Consider the following 17,730-nt stretch of genomic DNA (forward strand, 5'->3'; position numbering starts at 1 on the left):
CCCCCCCCCCCCCCCCCCCCCCATTTCACACAGTCTTAGAAAACTAGAGTGAATCATTGTTACAGCCTTCACCCACCTCACCAACAGTGGTTTGGTTGGGGGAAGCAGAGTGATAAATGCATGAAGATTCATGCCTGGGGAAATAGATCATGATGGATGGGAAATATGTATAACTTGAAGTCAGTCCCATAGTCATTTGTATCTTTTTATTGCTCCCACCATTGAGAAGTACAGCCCTAACCAGAAGTTGCCCTGCTTAACTTCATCATAACATAAGTACTTGGCTAAGGAGTTTTTAACAGTATGCTGCATTGTATCTTCCTTTGTGTTAATAGGTCAGGTCATTTGCATGCTTTTTTGAAAAGTAAACTCTACTCTTTTTGCTTGTCTTTTACAACATTATATTTGTTTCAGGTATAGAACAAAGAGAGTCAACATTTGTACACATTATGAAATGATCACTGTGGCAAATCTCGGTACCTTTTGTCATCACACAAAATTATAACAAGTTTATTGACTCTATTTCGTATGTTCTACTTTTCTTCTTTGTGACTTCCTTATTGTATAACTGGAAAGTCACAGCTCTTCGTCTCCTTCACCTACTTCACCCTTCCTTCCACTACTCCCCTCCCCTGTGGCAGCTAGCAGCTTATTCTCAGTATTTATGATTCTGTTTCTGTTTTGTATGTTCACTTACCAGGTTTTTTAGAGTCCACATATAAGTGAAGTCATTTGTTATTTGTCCTTCTTGCTCTGACTTATTTCACTTAGCATAAAAGCCTGTAGGTCCATCCATGTCTTCACATACACAACAGGTCTCTATCAGTTTATCTATCAGTAGACACCTAGGTTGCCTCCATATCTCGGTTATTTTAAGTGATGCTGCAGTGACCTTAGGGTGCATGTGACTTTTCAAGTTAGCGTTTTTATTTTCTGAGCAGAATTGCTAGAAGTAGAATTGCTGGATCATGTAGTAGTTCTATTTTTAATTTTTTAAAAATTTTTGTTTATTTTTGAGAGAGAGAGACATAGAGCATGAGCGGGAGAGGGGCAGGGAGAGTGGGAGACCACAGAATCTAAAGCAGGCTCCAGGTCCTGAGCTATCAGCATAGAGCCCAGCCTGGGGCACGAACTCACAAGCTGTGAGACCGTGACCTGAGCTGAAGTCGGACGCTCAACCGACTGAGCCACCCAGCCACCTCTATTTTTAATTTTTTATGTAACCTCCATACTGTTTTTCACCGTGGCTGTACCAGTTTACATTTTTGCCAAGAGTCCATGAGGGTTTCCCTTTTTTTTTTTTTTACGTTTTTTAAACATCTATTCATTTTTGAGAAACAGAGTGTGAGTTGGGAGGCGCAGAGAGAGGGGGAGACATAGAATCTGAAGCAGGCTCCAGGATCTGAGCTGTTAACAGAGCCTGATGTAGGGCTCTAACCTACTAACCATGAGATCATGACCTGAGCCCAAGTCGGAGGCTTAACCTACTGAGCCACCCAGGCACCCCAAGGGTTTCCTTTTTCTTCACATCCTCATCAGCACTTATTCATTGATTGATTGATTGATAATGGCTAATCTGATACCTATGGGATAGTATCTGGTTGTGGTTTAGTTGTCATTTCCCTGATGCTTAATGATTTTGAGCATCTTTTTATGTACCTATTGGCCATCTATGGGTCTTCTTTGGAAAAAAACATCTATTCATATCCTCTCCCTGCTTTTAAATTGGAGGATTGTTTGGGGTTCTTTTTATTTGTTTGTTTTGTTTCATTTTGTTTTTGTTTTTTTAAATACTGAGTTTTAGGAGTTCTTTATATTTTAGATTTTAAACTCATATCACATATATCATTTGTGAACATATTCTCCCATTTTGTAGTTTGCCATTTTGTTTTGTTAATGATTTCCCCTGCTGAGCAAAAGCTTTTTAGTTTGCTATAGTCCTTGTTTCCTTATTTTATTTACTTATTTATTTATTATTTGCCTATAGGGCGATCCAAAAAAATACTGCCAAGACCACTGTCAAAGAGCTTACTGCCTATGTTTTTTTGCAAGAGTCTAGGGTTTTAGGGTTTCAATGCATTTTGAGTTTTTGTTCTGTTTTGTTTATGGTGGAAGGAAATGGTCCATTTTCATTCTTTTGCATGTAGCTCTCCAGTTTTCCCAACATCATTAATGGAAAAAACTGTCTCTTCCCCATTGTCCATTCTTGTGTACTTTGTTGTAGATTAATTGACCATACAGCGTGGGTTTTTTTCTGGGCTTTCTCTTCTTTTTCCATTGATTAAGTGTCTGTTTTTTTGTGCCAGGACCATACTATTTTGATTACTGTAGCTTTGTATTATTGTTTGACATCTGGAAGTGTGATACCTCCTGCGTTTTGTTTTTACTCAAGGTTGCTTTGGCTATTGAGGATCTTTTGTGGTTCCATACAAATTTTAGAAATATTTGTTTTTGTTTGCTGAAATATGCCATTGGTATTTGGATAAGGATTATATTGAATCTTTGGATTGCTTTGGGTAATGTAGACATTTTAACAGTATTAATACTTCCAGTCCGTGAGCGTGATATAGCTTTCCTTTTATTTGTGCCATATTCCTTTTTTTTTTTTTTATCAGTGTCTTACAGTTTTCAGAGAAGGTGTTTCATCTCTTTGGTTAAATTTAGTCTTAGATATTTTACCCTTTTGGTATAATTGCAAATGGGATTGTTCTCTTAATTTTTCTTTCTGACAGTTTGTTGTTAGTGTGTAGAAATGCAGTGGATTTTTTATGTGGGCATACCTTGTTTTATTGTACGTCACTTTATTGCATTCCACAGATACTGCATTTTTACTAATTGAAAGTTTGTGGTAACCCTGTGTTGAGCAAACCTCTATGGCACCATTTTCCAATAGCATTTTCTTACTTCATATCTCTGTGCCACATGTTGATACTTATTGCAATATTTCAAACTTTTTCATTATTATATTTGTTATGGTGATCTGTGTTCAGTGAATACAACTTGCTGACAACTCAGATAATGGTTAGCATTTTTTAGCAATATTTTTTTTAAATTATGGAATGTACATTGTATTTTGAATATAATGCTATTAGGCACTTAATAGATCATTTGATTCCCTTTATTGTGATATTCATTTTACTTAAGTTGTCTGGAACCAAACCCACAGTGTCTCCAAGGTTTGCCCATATTGATTGTTATATTCTGCAACTTTACTGACTTCATTCAGTAGCATTACTTTTGTCAGACAAAACAGATTTTAAAACAAAGACTGTAATAAGAGAAAATAGGGTATTACATAATGGTAAAGGTATCAACCCAACAAGAAGATAGAGCACTTGCAAATATTTATGTACCTAACATATAAGCACTTAAACATATAAAGCAAATATTAACAGATACAAAGGGGGAAATTGACAGTGACAATAATATGATAATAGTAGGGGACTTGAAAAACCCACGTACATCAATGAATAAATCATTCAGACAGAAAATTAATAAGGAAACATTGGCCTAGAATGATACTTTAGACCAGATGGACTTAATAGATAAATTAGAACATCCATCCAAAAACAACAGAGTTCACATTCTTCACAAGTGCACATGGAACATTCTCCAGGACAGATCATACATTAGGCCACAAAACAAGTGCCAATTAACTCAAGAAAAATCAATCAATCATTTTTTTCAACTACAGTAGTATGAAAGTAGAAATCAACTACAAGAAGGAAACTGGAGAAAACACAAATATATGGAGACTAAACAAGAGACAGCTAAACAACCAATCAGTGGGTCAGCCAAGAAGCCAAAGGGGAAATAAAAATATACCTTCAGACAAGTGAAAATAGAAACACAATGCTCCAAAATCTATAGGATACAAGAAAAGCAGTTCTGAGAGGGAAGTTTATAGCAATATAGGCCTACTTCAAGAAACAGGAAAATCCCAAACAAGCTAACCTCATGCTTAAAGTACCTAGAGAAAGAAGGAAGAAAGCCAAGAATTAGTCGAAGGAAGGAAATAATAAGGGTCAGAGTGGAAATAAGCAAAATAGAGACTTAAAAAAAAACACACAGTAGAAGAGATTAAAGAAACTAAGAAGTGTTTCTTTTTTTAAATATTTATTTATTTTTGAGAGAGTATCTGAGTGCACATGAGGAGGGGCAGAGAGGTAGAGCTACAGAATCTGAAGCAGGCCCCAGGATCTGAGCTGTCAGCAGAGCCTGATGCCGGGCTCACACTCCTGAACCACGAGATCATGACCTGAGCCAATGTCCAAAGCTTAACTGACTGAACCCCCACTCAAGCTTATCTTTCACAAGATAAGCAAAATGGGTAAGTTGTTATGAAGGCTCCTCCAAAAAAAAAAAAAAGACAGCACCCAATAAATAAAATGGGAAATCAAAGAGACGTTACAGCATGCAGCACAGAAATACAAATATTGTGAAGCTGCTGTGAATAATTTTGTGCCAACAAATTGGATAACATATAGGAAATGGATAAATTTCTAGAAACCTACAGTCTTCCAAGACCGAATCAGGAAGATATAGAATATCTGAAGAGACCAATTGCTAGTAATGAAATTGAATCAGTTGTCAAGAAATTCCCAACAAACAAAAGTCCAGGACCAGATACCTTCACAGTTCTAAAACATTTAAAGAAAGTTAATTCCTATTCTCCTTGAACTATTCTAAACAATTGAAGAGAAAAGAACTTTTCCAAAATCGCTCTGCAAGGTCGGCATTACCTTGATACTTAGACCAGACAAAGACACTGCACAAAACACACAAATAGACCAGTATCCCTGATGAACGTATATGCAAAAATCCTCAATTCAAAGTATTAGGAAACTGCATTCAACAGTACAGTGAAAGGATCATATATCATGGTCAAGTGGGATTTATTCAGGGGACTAAAGGGCAGTTCAGTATCTGCAAGCCATTCAGCGTGATGCGCCACATACGTAAAATGAAGAATAAAAATCATATGGTCATCTCAAGAGATGCAGAAAAGCATTTGACAGATTCAGCATACCCTTATGATAAACACTCTCACTGAAGTGGATTAAGAGGAAACGTGCTTCAACATAGTCTAGGCCATGCGTGACAGATCCATGGCCAACATACTCCGTGGTGGAAGTTTGAATCCTTTCCCTCCAAGACAGGAACACAACAATGAAGCCCATGCTCAGCACTTTTATTAAATGTAGTACTGAAAGTTCGAGGCACGACAGACGAGGAAAAGAAAAGAAGGGCCTCCAAATTGGAAAGGACGAAATAAAGCTCTCACTATTTATTGTTGTCATGACACTATAAGTAGAAAATGTCAAATCCTCCACTGTTTGTTTTAAAGTCTGTTTTATCTCATACAAATTGTGGTGCCCCAGCTTTCTTTTCATTTCTGTTTGCATGGATTCTCTTTTTCCATCCCTTCAGTCTCAGAAGTGATTCTCTCCTAGGCAGATTATAGGTGGGTGTTATTTTTTTTATCCATTTATTCATCTTCTGTCTTTTGATTGGAGCATTTAGTCTGTTTACATTTAGAATAATTGTTGGTAGGTAAATAATGATTGATAGATACTTACTAACAATAATTTTGTATTTGGTTGTCTTTTCACACAGCGCCTGATATTCTGCACAATAGAAAGCTCTTACTAATGTTTCAAATGTGAATACCCACATCTGTTATAAATAGGTTTTTAAAGAGGTTATAGCAAAGAACCATTAAATTTTTCTTAAAGTTTTTATTTATTTATTTTGAGAGAAAAGGAGACAGCATGAGTGGGGAGGAGCAGAGAGAGAGAGAAAGAGAGAATCCCAAGCTGGCTCCATGTAGCCAGCCCAGAGCCCAGCGTGGAGCTCGAACTCACTAACTGTGAGATCATGACCTGAGCTGAAATCAAGAGTCGGAAGATTAATTTACTTAGCCACACAGTCTCCCAAACCATTAAACTTTTCTAATCAGAATGAAGATAAGTCTTTATCAAAGTTGTTTCTTAGTTTTTTAGCTTCCTGTTTTTTATCTTTATCTAACTTGTTAATTTTTCATTTCAGGTTTAAGAATTTGAATTTCAAAATAATTTCAGCAGTGTGTTGATAACTTTTAAGATGTAGAAAAATATAATTAAAAAAGCTAAGAACAATAAAGCCATTTGTGTCATTTCCTGAATTGTTTAACAAGTTGGGTTGATACTTTTTTGTACTCTAATTGTGTGCTTTATCTTAAAACTGGAAATATTTCCTATTTAACTTCTTGCTGTGGGGATTAAATAAAATAATGTAACATCAGTGTTCCTATCATAGTAATCTTTTAATATTTTTTAAGATTTTGAATCTGTAGTTTTTTACCCTATATAGATGACAATGAAATATTTAAATTTTAAAAAATTTATTTTTTTTGTAGAGAGAAAGAGTACAGGTTAGGGAGAGGGGGAGAGAGAGAGAGAGAGAGAGAGAGAGAGAGAGAGAGAGAAAGAGAGAAAGAGATGTACTACACGGAGCCCAGTATGGGGCTCAGTGTCACAACCTTGGACTCATGACCTGAGCCAAAATCAAGAGTTGGATGCTTAACCGCCTGAGCCGCCCAGGCGCCCCTAGATGAAATATTTGGGGTAGCTGTTGCCTTTAATAGCATTTTGTAAAGTTATGCGAAAACTACTCAGTGACAGAGTGTTCTTGAACAGAGATCTCTTGGAAATCCAGTATGCTCCAGAGTCCATTTTCATTGTTCATATTGCATTGTGACTTTAGACTAGAAGCTGAAACCATTCTTATTAATTTAGTTATTACTGCAGGATTTAAAAAACAAAACCAAAAAAACATTTTACCTTATATTATTTAGTAATAATATACTATTTAGTAATTTGCAAGATAATTCCACATACTTATAATGTCATATCAGGACTATTCATATGACCAAGGCTCTTTATTTGTGGTCAACAGTAATCTATTAGGTGTCTGCTTTATATGCCAGATGTTCTGCTACTTTAAACAAATATAGAGATTAATGCGTTTGCCCTTGAGAAGTGACTAAAGAGAGAGATAGACATATGAACAGAATTTCTGTACAATGTATAAACCACTCTTAGATGTATCAGAGGAGGGCCACTTAGTATAGCTTTGTGGACTCCAGGAAAGCTTTTTGTAGCATGAAGCTGAGCCTTAAAAGGTGACTGACTATGACTTCGCAAGTAATAGAAGGGAGATTTAAATTTACAGTGCTTTATTGTTTTTATTGTGAAGTTATAAAAGAAGTACTTAGAGAACCAAGAAATACAAAGTGTTAGGGTTTTTTTTAGTTTCCTTATAAGCACTGTGTTAAGTTCAATAGTGATTTACAGTCACATCTCAATGTGGGGAAGAGTAAAAATTAAACTAGTGGGTCTTTTGGTCCTTTTTTTTTTTTTAAGAAAAATAAGAAGTAGTAAACTTGAATGAAAGACGTAGTTCTTGAATGTACTGTCTGCCATAGTTCCTGGACAGGGGCCGTGTGTGTCGCAAGTCTGGACTGTGCTGTACCCACTAGTGAGATAACAAAGGTATTTCTTTAACAATTCATAATACCTGACAAGCAAGGATAGCTTAAAGAAGTGTTCTGGAGCATTCATCACGCGTCATGTGGTTTTCTAGGCTCCTATGATCATCTGAGGGGGGAAATTTAGACAAAGTTTCCTAATCTTTTTTATAATTTCATTTTTGGGAGAATTAAAGAAGGCAACATTTTTTTTCTTCCAAGTTTTTATTTAAATTCCAGTTGATATACTGTGTAATACTAGTTTCAGGTTTAGAATCTAGTGATTCAACACTTATATACGACACCCAGTGCACTTCACAAGTGCCCTCCTTAATCCCCATCACCTGTTTCATCCATCCCCCACCCACTTCCCTATCATAACCATCAGTTTGTTCTCTGTAGTTAAGGGTCTGTATCTTAGTCTTCATCTCTTCCCCACTCCCGCACCATGTGCACTTGTTTTGTTTCTTAAATTCCAAATATGAGTGAAATCACATGGTATTTGTCTTTCTCCTACTTACTTTGTTTAGCATAATACTCTCTAGCTCCACCTATGTTGTTGCAAACGGCAAACTTTCATTCTTTTTTATGGCTGAGTATATTTCATTGTGTATATATACCACATCTTTATCCATTGATCAGTCTAACATTTGGGCTCTCTCCATAATTTGGCTGTCGTTGATAACACTGATATAAACATCAAGGTGCATATATCCCTTTGATTCAGTGTTTTTGTATTCTTTGGATAAATTCCTAGTAGTGCAATTGCTGAATTAATGGGCAATAGGTATTTTTAACTTTTTGAGGAACCTCTATACGGTTTGCCACAGTGGCTGCACCACTTTGCGTTCTCACAATCAGTGTAACATGGTTCCCCTGGCTCCACATCCTTACCCATACATGTTGTTTCCTGTGTTGTTCATTTGAACCGTTCTGACAGTTGTGAGGTGATATTGTAGTTTTGATTTGTATTTCCCTGATGGTGCATGATGTTGAGCATCTTTTCATGTGTCTGTTGTCCAGGGGAAGACAATGTATTAATTATTTATCATGCTAATAGATAATATGCAGTGGAAAAACCAGAGTAAAGTAGGAAGGATTAGTAGAGATGATGTGAAGTAGCAGTTTGATACAAGAGTCTAAAGTGCAGAAGAGAGATATGGATTAGAGATAGTGACTTTGGGGAGTTGTTGACATGTGATATTTCCAGTCAGGGGACTGGATGACATTACTAAGTACTAGATACTGGCGAATGGAAAATTACCAAGCACAGAATCCTGGTCCACTCTGAAGCCAGAGAGGAGAGGGGAAACTAGCAAAGGAGGCTAAGATGGGACAGCCTAGAGAATGAGTCCTGGAAGTCAAATTAAATCGAGGAAGAGGAATTAACTTGCTAAAAGCTGATGATGGTCAGGTAGGGAAAGCGTCAGCTGCTGCTGATACACCGAGTAACAGGAGTCCTGAGGTCTGTCACAACATGGAGTCATTGGCGACTCTCACAAGAATATGATTAGTGGAAAATTGGATTTAAAATAAAATTAAATTTGGAGATAACTAGAATTATGATTATATGGTTACCTAAAGAGCAGATTTCCCCAGGATTCTTCTGATAATCACCACTTGTCTCAGTTTAATTTTTAATGTGGCATCATGTCTCTTCCAAAGGGGTCCTGGTTTGAACAACAAATTATGTGCTCAGTGGGTTTATGATCAGTTGCTCTCATTGTTTTTTTTGACACCCAAATTTGACCAGTATTATCCCTTCTAACCTGGCTACAGGACTTTTTTGAGAGTCTGATTAGTTCTTCCTTTTCTGGCATAACAAAATGTTGTAGGGATTACACATTTCCTCTTTTAGATCTCTAATCAATCTTTTCTCTGAGAAGCCCTATTTCATTTCAGTGGCAATTAGAAACCAAGATTTGAAACATGGATAGACTTTAACTGGGGACCAAGGGAGTGTAAAAGGTAGGTGACTAATGAGAAAAGGGCATTCCACAAATAAAAATGGAAAGAGCAGACAGTTTACTAAAGATACTGACACCAAAGGAGATAAAATTTATTCAGGAGTGTTATATAAAATTGGATGGCATATGAGACCCTTAATAGTATATAATGATATTAAAGCAGAAAGATACATGGAGACCAGATAATAAAAGGATTTGAACAGAAAACTAAATGTCTTTCTTTGTTCTGTATTCAGGATATTGACACAGTGGGTCTTGGAGTTGCTGGGCCCGGAGGGAAGAAACACAATTAGGCTGTTACAGTCCACACAATCCATATTGAAATCCTGAACCTACAAGTAGTCAAAAAGGGAACCAAATTCGACAGAATTACAGGAGAGAAAGCAAAAGCCGGGGAGAGCAGGAACATAACAGCAGCATGACGAAGAGGCCGCAGTGTCGGATTACTCAGAGCCCTCTCATCTGCGCAGCAGAGGCTGGGGATGCCATTAACTGCAATAGGGAACACAGGAATCGGTGAAGGAGGAAGACGGAGAACTTTTATTTGGAAAAAATCCTTTGGCAGTATTATGACAGAGTATACCTTATTGAAGTTCCATCTGGTAGAAATGTATTTAGGAACAGTAGGACAATATTTAGGAACGGAGTTTTTTGTTGTCACTGAAGGGTAACCATTATGAGATTTCCATCTGGAAAAGCATGAAGATTTGGATGTCAGTAGCTCTCTCACGGGTTATTTCAGATTCTCTATTTCTGAGAAATGCATTTCTTGCCTCATTTCCAAATAGACAAAAAAATCTCTAAGAATTCAGACTTCTTTTGGCACCCTTTAATTCCTTGTGTCCAGTATTAGCCCTTCGTAAGCTAAACATACTCCAGTTGTAATCACTTTTGGGAAAATACAAACATGTTTTATATTTTATTAAGTTAAAAGCCCAACTTTAATGAGAGCATCTTGGAATTAAAAATTTCAGCGTGGTTACTGCCTCCAAGTTATTTTTTGTCTTGGCTCAATCAGCCTCCCCACAGCCTGATAGAGAAGAGTTTGAATGCAAACATACAAAGTTCTCTCGGGAATGAGAGACAGCGGTACACTGGTTATCTAGTTTTGAGTCTATATTCTCCATACTCTGGAAAGAAGGAAGACAAGGAGACAGCCACATAATCAGAATTGGGATTTCCAAATTCCAGTTACATTTGCTATTTTGCGTGTAAGCAAAGCAGTAGCATCCAGCATGGTGTGCAATGAGGGAACTGAAATAGTCTGGTGGATCTTATTATTAGTGGATGACTACTTTTAATGTAGGAAACTTGAGCAACTTTAGTTGAATGTGATGAGGAAAGAATGAAAACAGTTTCTAATTTATCACCACTGACAGGATATGGCAAAAAGCAAACTGGGGGGGTTCCAGGCTTAGCCCTGTTGTAATTCCTTCAATGGATCTCTTAAACTTTCTTGGGTTATCATTTCTTTTTAGGCTAATTGATTCACTAGGATTCATAATATTCAAGAGAATGCTCACAGTAACAGATTATTACTGTTCAGGGATACCAGTTACAATCAGCAGAAGGAAAAGGCACATAGGAGGAAAGTCCAGAAGACACCAGGCATAAGCTTGCAGTTTGCACCCTTTCCCAGTGTAGTCACATGGACACACTTCCAGCAATGATGTGTGACAACACTTGCATAGAGTTGCCAACCAGGAAAACTCACTTGAGTTGTGGTTCCCAAATTTTTTATTGGGAGTCAGTCACTGTAGGCATGAATTAATCTGCATTGTCCTCCTCAGGACTTAACATGAGCCTTAAGCCACCCAGAGCAAAGACCTAGTCACCATCAGTCACATTGTTAGCATAAACTATCTGACCACATCAGTCCCCTGTGTTCCAAGGTCTCTGGACTCGTCCTCAGGAGCCAGTCAGTGGCCAGTCCTAAGGATAAACCTTTCTCACTTACATAAAGTTTGAGCATCCTAGGCCTGCTGAGTTCACCCTTTCCTGCACGGGGAGGAGGTGGGGGAGAATTATTCATTAGCTTAAGTCCCTTATATTTCCAGGGTTTTAATGAATGGATTACTAACTACTCTTGTATAAATCGTACAGAACTTAATGCTTTAATCTTTAAGATGGATTAGATAATTCTCTTTGAAAGTGTAAATAAAAGATGATACCGATGCTAGAAAATAAAGCTGGATTGAATGTCTAACCGTAAAAGCAGGTGTGTCTTACGGAAGTCAACACAGAGCCCTGCTCACCTGATGAGTAAACTCCCAAGGTTTTCAGACTCCAGTAATTTTAAGGAAATGTAAGGAAAAGAAACTGCTTAAGCCCAGTTTCAGAAACTACGTTTCGTTAGCATTTGATTAGTACATTGCTGGTAAATTTTATTTCTTTCCATTGGTGATAAATTTAAATACCTTTTTTTTTTTCAATGAAAACCCTTTATAGGATTTCTGTACCGTTGAGTAAAATTGCTATGGTTTTGCTTGTCTAATTTATTTAATTTGAGTCTTTCTTGCACTCAATTTAAAGTTGTTTAGTGTTGGAGTGCCTGGGTGGCTCAGTCGGTTAAGCGTCCGGCTTCGGCTCAGGTCATGATCTCACGTTTGTGGGTTCGAGCCCCGCATCGGGCTCTGTGCTGACAGCTAGCTCAGAGCCTGGAGCCTGTTTCAGATTCTGTGTCTCCCTCTCTCTCTGACCCTCCCATGCTTGCGCGGTCTCTCTGTCTCAAAAAAAAAATAAATAAATAAAAGCATTTAAAAAAATGTTTAAAGTTGTTTACTGCAGTATTCCATTAGCATCTATAATATAACGCTAGTATCCATTTTCCCATTATTTATCCTTGATCCATGGTTTTCTAGTTGAGAATGATTTGATTTGTGGACTTTTTGTCTGTTACAAAGTTTTTCTTTTTTTTTTTGTCACACTTACTTGATTCAGAAATGTTCAAACTTTATTTTCCTAAATTGAAATATATCTATGTATTTTTCCCCAAGTCTGTAGCATATGACTTTGATACAAAATTTGCGAATTACCATGTGGAATAATGTATTTTGTTCTCCTTTTGAAATCGTAGAATATTTGAGATGATGATATTCAATTTAAAGTAGAGAAAAACCTTTTTAAAATTTAAGAGAGATCCTTTTATCTGCAAAAAGCCTTTGGAATTAATTTTGTATGAAAGAAAACTAAGCGTTCCTGTCTGGTTAGTCATTCTATGTAGAATTAACCCCGTACACTAGAAATGTCATAGTGCAAAATTGTCATACCAGCCCTGAACTCGTGTTTTTTCTTTCACAATTCTAATGAATATTTCATTAACCATGTTCATGTGTGGTGCATGAGGGGACCAAATAACCTTTCAACACCAAATACATATAAAATGTTCTTGGAATAAATTACTTAGCTGCTATGTAAAATATTTGTTGCTGAATCTAAAAATGGATCTGAGTTTTGCGGTTGGCATGAAATCTTTTCTCAGAAAGAATATAAATCTTTTAGCTGGCACCTGCCTGGCTTTTTAGCCGACATAGTTTCCCACCCACTCATAATATGAGGTGTATGTTTCAGTGAGTCCCCAAGTACTGTTTTACCTTTTCCCATTCTCCCAACATTTGTTCTCCTTGCCTTTGCTTCATTAAGCAAAAGCCCACATGTGCAACTAAAACTTGATTGGCAAATACTGAATTTGCCATTTCTACTGATAGAGATGTTACTGACCTTTAGATTTTCTCTCTTCTCACTAACAAATAGGCATTTTAAATTTCTTTACTCTAGGCCAGTTGTTTCAACGAATACCTCATACAGGGATATCTAGTAGGCAAAGATGAATAAGACCTTTCTTACCCTTGAAGAACCTAACACTGTCTTTTTCATTTCATTTTTATATCAAGAAAATGGAAGGCAGAGGTTAATATAAGTATAACTTATTCTGTGTCTTTTATATAATGCATAAAGCCATTTTGTTTGGACTGGATAGCTTACTACCTGGCCATGTTCAAGTTTGCTTCCTTCCAATGCTCTTGAAGCAAAACTATTCCCAACAAGCTGGTTAGAATGTACTTTCACTTCTGAATAGTTAGGAAGAAGGCTGGAATTGTTGCAACTCTTTATTGTTCAAGCCTCTAAATACCATTTGTACTTTCAGAGCTCTCTACTTTTTTACTAAATTAAGGGTTTTTGGAGTTTTATCCACAAACCTTGCAATTTCACTTGCTTTTCAAACTCTTGTGGGGAGCCATTCATTTATAACACTGAGAGTAGATGTATTGTCAGGTAAGATACATCACAGCTGAAAATCCTGTAAAATACCCATCATCCCAAGCATTCTCTGAAAATTGTGAGTTACTTCAGATTTAAAAAAGAAAAAATCAATTCCCAGTGTCCTCACAAGTTTAAATCACTGATCTAGTGGACCTTAGTGAAATTTGCATATGGTTTTCATAATCCATTTGAAGTATAACTTATTCATAAAATATGACTAATATTGTATGGCCAAATTATAACCTATTTAGTTTTTCATTCAATCCAAGAAAAATGAAAATATTTAAGACTTCTCTCTTTAAAGGTATATTAGAGAGGCTCCTAAGTGGTTCAGTCAGTTGGGTGTTAGACTCTTGGTTTCTATTTGCCTCTCAGGATCTCAAGTCTTGTTTTCTAATTGTTTCTATTTGCCTCTTACAGCTTTGCACATTCCTTTATTTTTAGCGTTTTTGAATCACTGTGTTTTGTGTGTCTCATATATATGGCATAGACTTGGGTTTTGCTTTTTGATTCAGTCTGGCCATCTTTTCCTTCTAGTAGGTACATTAAACCAATTTACATTTAAAATATATTCCTTAGGTTTGGTCTCAACTCTGTCACATTATTTTACATTCTAATTATTGGGTATTCTATGTTGTATATGTCTAGGTGTCTCTTTTTGCAATTTTAAAGAAGTTTTTGGTATTTAGAAAGATATGTGTTTTTGTTCCATGGTTTATCTTTGTATTTATATATTTTATAATGCCCTGACTTTACCATTTTCTTATGTAATATTTTACTTTCTAGTCCATTTTAAGCCCTGTCCTTTGACTCCTATTACCTAAACAGTAGTCAGTGAGTGATGTTACTCTACTCTCTTTCTCTCCTATTTTTTCAATTCCACTTTTATTTTATTTAGAGTATATCAAGTTTATCTTCAATTCTTTATCCTGTCCTCCGTATTTGTTTTCATTCCAGCTCGGCAAGTAGATACTCATCATCAGTCCTTTTACCAAAGTTACCTCTTGTTCGTCAAAGCTTCTCCTCCACAAGATTCCTCCGCAGAGACAGATATGTATAATATTCTCTGAATTTTTGCAGTTTCAAAACTTTTTTTATGTAGATTTGATACTTGTAGAGTAGCTTGACTAGGTATAAAATCCTTGACTTGTACCTGCTTACCTTGAAAATGCTGCTCTGAACTTGCTTTGTATATTATTCTTGATGTCTTGATAGTAGCCTTATTTTCTTACTCTTACAACCAAATTGTTATTTTTGCCTTACAGGCTCTGGAGATTTTTTTTCTTTGTCTTTAATGTCTAATGGTTTTACAAAGATTGGTTGTGTTATTGATCATTGCAACTCATTTTAGTTTTTCTGGTTTTTGTTTGCTGAGTTTTCCTTTGTTTTCCCAGAAAGATTTTTAGAATTATAGTTTTAAGTATTGGGGTTTTTTTTCATTGTTTTGATGTTCATCTTCAAATAATCAATTATTGATATGTGGAGTCCTCTTCTGCTGTTTTCTTTATCACATTGTCATTTTGTCTCTTGACTTTCTTCAAAATTCTTTTTTTTTTAATGTTGAATTATTTTGAGACAGAGAAAGTAGGAGAAGGTGTAGGACACAGCGAAGGGGACAGGGGCTCCGAAGCCGGCTGTGCACTGACAGCAGAGAGCCCGACGAGGGGCTTAAACTCACGAACTGTGAGATCATGACCTGAGATGAAGTCAAGCACTCAACCAATTGAGACACCCAGTTTTGTTTTTGCTTTGTTTTTTAAGTTTATTTATTTATTTTGACAGAGAGGGAGAGCAGGTGAGTGAGGGAGGGGGAAGAGGTGGAACTCTCAAGCAGCCACTGTGCAATCAAAGCCACCATGAGGCTCAAACTCAACTAAACTGTGAGATTATGACCTGATCTGAAATCAAGAATTTGATGCCGCTCTACCTGCTGAGCCATCCAAGTGCCCCAATTGACTTTTCTTCAAGATTCTTTCTTGATTTTTTCTTTGAATCTGCTCTCCGTCTCTGAGATTTTTTTTCTTTTCATTTCATTTCCTAAGCTTTATCAACTGTTCATGTATTTCTTTGTTCTGCCTATTTCTGTTCTTAGTGTTTTAAGTTCTAATTTTGCATATTTTTTTATAAACCCAAATGCCTGTTTTGAGACTCCCTAATACAGTTTGGAGGGTATTTACAGTTTTTATTTTTTTGTTTCATAATTTTTAGGAGAGACTCGGTAAGATAAAATGTTTTATTTACATTTTCTATTTTCTTCTTTTCTTAATTATATATGAATTTAATTTTTTTTAATCCTAGCCATTTTATAGACAGGGTCAACCATATATCATTTTTTAATGAATGTTGATAAGGAGCGATTTGTCTGTCTTTTTTTATTTTGTCTCCAAAGGGCCCTTAATTTCTCTTCCTTTTTTCCTTTACCTTCATCATTACATCTGGAAGGAGGAACAAGGCCCCTATTTATCTAATTCTCTGCCAAGCCTACTTTTTGATGCCGCTGCCTTCAGAACCACTTGATTTCAAGTCCTCCCGTATATAGCCATTTTTGTGAATCACCCATCTCAGTCTTGTATCCATTTTGACTCTTTGCAGTAGTTTTTGTTTTCTAGTGGTGCTTTGTGTCTGTCATTCATGTATCTCCTCCACTCCACTCACCCTTTTTTCTTCCAGTATCTTCTTAATCTTCTATTCCCTGGCTTTTTTGTGTGCATAAGACTGTAATGAGTGAGTGCTCTACTGAATTTGGTGTTTGTGAAACCAACCTGGAAATGTTGTGAAGTTTCCAGTATCCTCTATCTCCTAATAATGTTGAATTTATTCTTTAGGAGGGAGTATGTGGATGGTTTGAGATTTAGGCAACATCATTCTTTTCTGTATATATTATGTTCATATTTGCAATAAAACTTAACTGATTCACTCTTTAGCATGACTTCTTTATTTACAGAGTAGAAAAAAGTACTTGTAACCAGTCATTGACAAAAGCGGAGAATGTCTTAAGATTAGAATTTTTAGCTATACTTTAAATAATTTTTACTTTAGCTACCTCAGGGAAGCTAATCTTTCATATTAGTTCATCAGTATCTAGACACATTGTGTGTGTGTGTGTATATGTATGAGTCTCTTATTTTTATGATGTTTATGTAGATTTGTTTTACATTTGTATTAGTGTATCCAAAATAAAATTGAATATTCTCAGAAACTGTGCTTTCTCATCTTTGTGACATTGGATCATAATCATCAATATTTAATTTTTTTCCATTCTCCTCATTCCAAAAACATAGTACACCTCTTTGATACAGAATATGTGGAAATTTTTCAGGACACACGCAAATCAGTATGTACAAGGGTAGTCATTCTCCTGTCTATAAAAAGATAAAAATCAGAAAATATGTCCAGTAATAAAAGTTTGGATAAATAAGGACAGTGATATAAGAGAATGAAAAAAAAAAGGATAAACATTTACCCAGTCATTAAATGATAAAGCTAGCTCACCATATACTGTAGTCCTATTTTTATTTAAAATACAATTTAAGTCACTTTCTTGTAATAGTACCTATACAATTTGTACCATATCAGATGCATATTTACCTCACTGTCCCTCAGTACTGATTTAAAACCAACAGGGGCACCTGGGTGGCTCAGTTGGTTAAGCATCCGGCTTCGGCTCAGGTCATGATCTCATGATTCGTGGGTTTGAGCCCCGCATCGAGCTCTGTGCTGACAGCTAGCTCAGAGCCTGGAGCCTGCTTCAGATTCTGTGTGTGTCTCTCTCTCTCTGACCCTCCCCTGCTAGTGCTGTCTCTCTGTCTCTCAAAAATAAATAAAAAGCATTAAACAATTAAATAAAACCAACTAGCAGATTTTTTATTTAGTTGTCTTCTCAGCAATATTATAAAAATAATAGGCACATGTTCACTATATTTTTTCCTGTACAATAGAATGACTTGATAACTGTTAAGAGAAATTTCATTTTTTGTATGTTCTTTTTTTTTT

At 36.2% G+C, this 17,730-nt stretch overlaps 1 protein-coding gene across 2 annotated transcripts in view; it reads left to right on the forward strand.

Annotated features, from left to right (window-relative positions):
* Positions 1-17,730, forward strand: part of SRFBP1 (serum response factor binding protein 1) — a 60,869-nt gene that overhangs the window by 27,172 nt on the left and 15,967 nt on the right. The gene's annotated exons all lie outside the window — the stretch shown is intronic.

This window comes from Suricata suricatta, chromosome 6 (assembly GCF_006229205.1).
Source record: "Suricata suricatta isolate VVHF042 chromosome 6, meerkat_22Aug2017_6uvM2_HiC, whole genome shotgun sequence".
Lineage (NCBI taxonomy): Eukaryota > Metazoa > Chordata > Mammalia > Carnivora > Herpestidae > Suricata > Suricata suricatta.